This window comes from Amphibalanus amphitrite, unplaced genomic scaffold (assembly GCF_019059575.1).
Source record: "Amphibalanus amphitrite isolate SeventyFive unplaced genomic scaffold, NRLGWU_Aamphi_draft 000375F_arrow, whole genome shotgun sequence".
In the NCBI taxonomy this organism is placed as follows: Eukaryota; Metazoa; Arthropoda; class Thecostraca; order Balanomorpha; family Balanidae; genus Amphibalanus; species Amphibalanus amphitrite.
In genome coordinates, this window is record NW_024881869.1 from 198,479 (window position 1) to 203,734 (window position 5,256).

Below are 5,256 nucleotides of genomic sequence, written 5' to 3' on the forward strand. Positions count from 1 at the left end.
CGGTTTTTTGAAAATTTTGGATTTTGCCTAAATTTTTTCAAAAAACTGACTTTTTTGGGAAAATCATTATAAAATCCAAAATTTTGAGTCTATCGAAAAAAAAAAACGGAATATATGTCAGAGAAGTGGTCTATGTGCACCTACATACCAAATTTTAGAAGAATCGGTTCAAAAATGTGGGAGTTATTCAAAATTTTATGACGTCACGACACACAAAATTTTTGAAAAATGACTTTTTTGGAAGTTCTAGACCTCGTACGGAAACAAAAATAGCACCATTCGATTCGCCTTGAAAAACTGCATCAGATAGACACCTTTTTAGGCCTTAACAACCAACTTCAAAATTTGACCTCACTTGACCTGACCTTGACCTGACCTCGACCTGAAATTCATCCAGAGGTGGTCCATATCACTTATTGAGTGTGCCTATTGAATTCTATGAGTAAAATGACCCATAAAACATGTGTCGCACATGCCCTTTTCTATATTTTGTTTTTTGGTGACCTGACCTGACCTGACCTGACCTTGACCTTGACCTCTGAATGATATTGTATGCAACGAATATTGTCTTGGTAGCCTAAGAACACGTTTTGGGCGATCAGTCTCAGTCCATGACTCCATTCTTCGGCAACTACGGTGCAAGGCCGATACTGTAGGAACTTGCAATTTGTACCCTTGACCTGACCTTGACCTTGACCTCAAACTTAAAATTAAGTACATGTTTTTAGTTGTTCGTGATGAGATCTTTCGATTGGCGTTTGAATTTTCCAAATCGGACCATTAGTTCGGGAGATAACAGGGGGGGGGTAAAATTTACCCCCCCCCCAGCCCCGCGCGTTCGGCTGGACAACCCAGCCCCGCGCGGGTTAAATTTGCGTTTTGAATTTTGATGCAGTTTAATTGCGTGCATTAGCATGTTCTCTCTGAGAAAACAAAGCTTCCCATTTTCAGCCATATTACCCTATTCATTACCAAACTAATATAACTCAAAATAAATAGAACGAACGGATGTCTAAATAGGTAGGTACATATTTCAACGAATCGCTACTTATTCCGTTTAATTTACATATAATATAATCCCCAAATAACTGATGGATGGTCCACGAATTCCAGGCGCTCAACGAAAGCTCGAAGGAAGGGTCTCGAAATCCGCTTGAAATAGATGTTGCTAATTTTTTTAGCCAATATGATACAAACGGTCAACAACTTAAGGCGAGCGGAGCCCACACGCAGCTAATAACCATATATCAATCGTTTTAGGGCAATCTCATCATTACATACGAAGCGCAGCACGACATGACGTCTTGCCCGTCATGTCACAGTCACGACATCTTACCCGAGCTTGCCCCAAAGACATGCTGATACCTATTACCCAATTGGACCATTCTATTTCGGGAAACTTATTTCAAATCATCGGTAACTGTCATCAGCCCTGCAAACGAAATTGCACAGCGTCGTCCGTGTCATGCAAGACCACATATGTTTGGCGTGACGGGGAGCGTGCACCGGCCCCAATGACTATTTCATCCGCGCGGAAATATTTACCGTATAGAAACAGGCCAAGCCAACAACCTCACGTCGCAACTGCGCACTATTGAAGCGCCCAGGCTGCAGACGGACGTCTGCTCTGGCCGTCGCACGTTGCCGGGTCTCTCAATCGTACACAGTTTACCCCTCGCCGCCATCTCCGAGTGGGACACTGACGTCACAGCCACCCGGGGTCACGTGACCCGGGCGGCCGGCTGACGCAACCAGGGCCAGGAGGCGCGCAACGCGGCGCCTGCTACGCATCGTCCAGCCGGGTCCTACCGGACCAGCCCGGGCCGACCACGGGGTGTCCCCTCCACCGGCGCCAGCTGCGCCACTCATGTCTCAGGCGCGCCACGTTCGGTTCCACCTGTCTGCCGCCACGTCACAGCGGTAGCGGTGGATTCCTGGAACTCCACTACGTCATCCAAGGCCGCAGCGCCTACTGTCTGGTCTACAGACGCGGCGGCTCACTCAGGGTCTGTTCCAGTCGCACTTCCGAACACCTCTAAACTCCTCCAATATTGCTTCCCTGTTCCAGTGGCAGCTCTAGCCCCTAAAAGTCAAGGAGGGCCCTGCTCCAACCTCCTCTATCTTGCTCTTGGAGGAGTTTAGAGGTGTTAGGAAGTGCGACTGGAACAGACCCTCAGATTCATTCGTCGTTTGGCCGCGGCTCACCACATGAACTGACTTCCATGGTCACCTCCGGGTCGCTATTCCGGGACGCTGGATATCCTGCACTGAGAAACACATTTTAGAACTTATACTGATAGTACTCACCTGAGTACCTTGGTTTCCATTTTGCCGCTTTGAGGAATTGGTCTTTCCCGAGAACTGTGCATGGTCTCCACTTCGGTTTCAGGAGTGGATTTGGTCTTGACCGAGATAGTTTAGTACTGGAAGTTGTCTAGCTACCCGTGTAACGCAAACAGTCGGTCTGCGGTGAGATTCGAACCAGCAGTCATTCGGTCAGAAAGGATGGTAAACTTCTCACTTTTTTCCTTATAGTTCTCGCAGCTGACGTGTTTTGACGACAGATGTCAGCACAGAAGGAAACTAAAGGCGTAGGTGGCGCTGTGTTAAGAGTAGAGCAGTTTGAAGTGCTGCGATTCCATTTTCGCTTAGGAAAATAGCAATTGTTGATAAAAATAAAACATGTATTTTTCAGTAGAAGAAATAATTTTTAATGAAAAAGAGCCTTACTATATGACACGATGTTTATCGATTTTAACAGTTCAAACCAATTCAAATGGATATCCCTAAGGAACATCTCTATAATGCCTCAGTGCTTCCGGTCCTTCCTTTCTCAAAAGCACTGCGAAGGCTGCCGGCAGCGTGGTTGTTCCTTTCGCGAGTTGGTGTCTGGCGTACAGCGCGAACGTCTCATGGTGAGTTTGTTTTCTGTATTCTTTGTGTGCACTTAACAGCTTGAAAGTAACCACAGCAAAGGTAATTACTTAATCTGGGAGGTGGCAAAATCTGTGTGCCATTGCCCATTTTTGGGATATAGGTTGCGATTGCCATCTGTTTGCCAGTGTTAGCAAAATCTGCTTAAATACCAATTCGTGTGCTTTGAGGATATGGCTCAGAAATTAAGCGTTTCTGCCGTTTCTCTAATATTTGTCTTACTCTCCCTTTCAGAGCAAGAAGCCGTAGAGACGATGCTCTCAATGTTGGACACCGAAGTGAGGCAACTCATCGGGCACAACGCCAAAATGTCCCTGTTGTGTCCTGGCCCTGGGTCACGCGTGTCGCGCCTTGACAGCCGTGACCTTGAACGACCTTGACCGGCCGGGCCGGGCCGAGCGGCCGAGGGTCAGTATCGTCCGAGCGGCGCTGGTGTCAACACAGCTGAGTGCCGCGAGGTGAGGTGAGGCGTGTTCGCCGAGACGGTCCGGCCACAGTGAAATAGTGAAATAGTGGTGTAATCGATAATATGCGTGGCCAGTACGCGAGTGAGATTGACCCTGTGCGCGACACCGATTCAGAGACGCACATAAGTTAACACCGTCGTGTCGGATCGCTCGTACCGGTGATGGGAGACAACGAGCAGCTGGAGCGTCTGATGGCGCTCATGGTTCAGCAGTCAGCAGGCTGCCATGCTGGAGTAGCTCCTCCCCAGCCAGATGCAGCTACCAGCTGCGCAAACTGTCTAGAGCGGCCAACCGGCTGTCGTCGCCTCCGCCGCTCCTATGGCTAGACTTCGGTCTCACATGGACTGCCGTCGGTAGTGTTCACATGCCAGCCCATACATTTTACCTGTATTAACTTTTTAATGTCTGTGCCTGTGTAACTATTGTACGTGCCTGTACTTAACAGTGTTTGAATTGTACATCGTTCGCACAGTCTGTGGACCGTGGGGAACGCCGCTTGACATGCATTTTTGCACACTCATGCATTCCGTGTTAAAAGTAAAGTAAAGGGACTGAGCTGTCGTGCACCGGGAGATATTATGGTCTCTTGCTAAGCGACACAGTTGAAACTCAGCACGCTGGTCGGTACTGACTGGGGCGACAAGCGAAAGGGTTTGGGCAGCTTTTGAAACAAAATGTTCGCATCGAATGACTGCATCGCATGTTCTGTTCCAGAGTGAGTTTTTTACATCTGACACAATAAATATACATGCCTGTTCTTTACCTTGTTTGTGCATGGAGGGAATGGGAAGGATCGAGAACGCGGATGCTGTGCCATGAAAAGCTGGCGCTCTACAGGGAGGGGAGAGGGGGGAATGGGTCGTGAGCGCGAATGCCGTGCCAGGAAAGCCGGCGCTCTTAAGTTGTTAAGTTCTCGGAGACCATACAGGATCATATTATGAGCGGGAATTGTGTTCGTTTATGATCTCATGACCTGGTAAAGGTTCTCATGGGAGATCATCCCGCAGTATAAGAGGATCTTATCCGGGCAAAGTTCTCGTTCAAGATAGCACACCATTCTCACTCGAGAACGTTACGGGAAAAACCTGAGAACTTTACCAAACTGGAGACCAACAACTGTAAACAAAGTTCTCCCCAATTGAGGCTCTCATACAAGACCAGAACGACCCCTGCATGGTCTCCGAGAACCATGGATAGGCTTGAGTGTTTCTCAGTGTAGTGGACAGTGGACGGAGACGGTAGAGGGTGAACACTGAACAGTGGGGGACAGTTGGTTGTGGACGATGGGCGTTGTCGTTCTTAGAATGTTCGCGAACAATCCAGAGGAAATGTCCCAGGTGCAGGTGTAGGTATGCGCTCGTAGCGGCGATGAGCAATTCGGGAGATGAAACATTCAGTGAAGGTACTCACACAAAAGCAGAGGTGCCTGTGTATACGTGCCTGGTTGTACAGACGGCATGAAGCATTTTATAGAGATAGACATTCATGAATCATGGACGTTTGATAAGCTGTAAACGGTACATTCGGCATCAGCTTACACTACACGCTAAAGAAGAGGTTATTCGCTAAGCAACGAATTACCGCTACCGAAATCTCGTATATAACTTCGAATCAGTAGTTGAGCCCGAGCCGGGAAGTGGCTATTGGCCTAAAGGTAAAGGCCATGATATGATTCTACTACGAATTTGATAGCACCATATCGTTACACAGTGCTATCAACAGCGAAGTGAAACGTGCTTTACAACCGCAGTGAACTATCACCGTAATTCTTGATGCGTAGCTCATTCAGCTCACAAAAGTCGAGCTCACAAACTATGCGGTTAGCACACAGCATCATAAACCGGCCATGAAAAAC

General features: G+C 47.9%; 1 long non-coding RNA gene across 1 annotated transcript; it reads left to right on the plus strand.

Moving 5' to 3' along the window:
* Window positions 1–2,324: 2,324 nt before the first annotated feature.
* Window positions 2,325–3,398, plus strand: LOC122389881. Its single transcript, XR_006258043.1, has 2 exons — window positions 2,325–2,915; window positions 3,169–3,398. It is a non-coding gene; the product is annotated as an uncharacterized LOC122389881 (long non-coding RNA).
* Window positions 3,399–5,256: the final 1,858 nt, after the last annotated feature.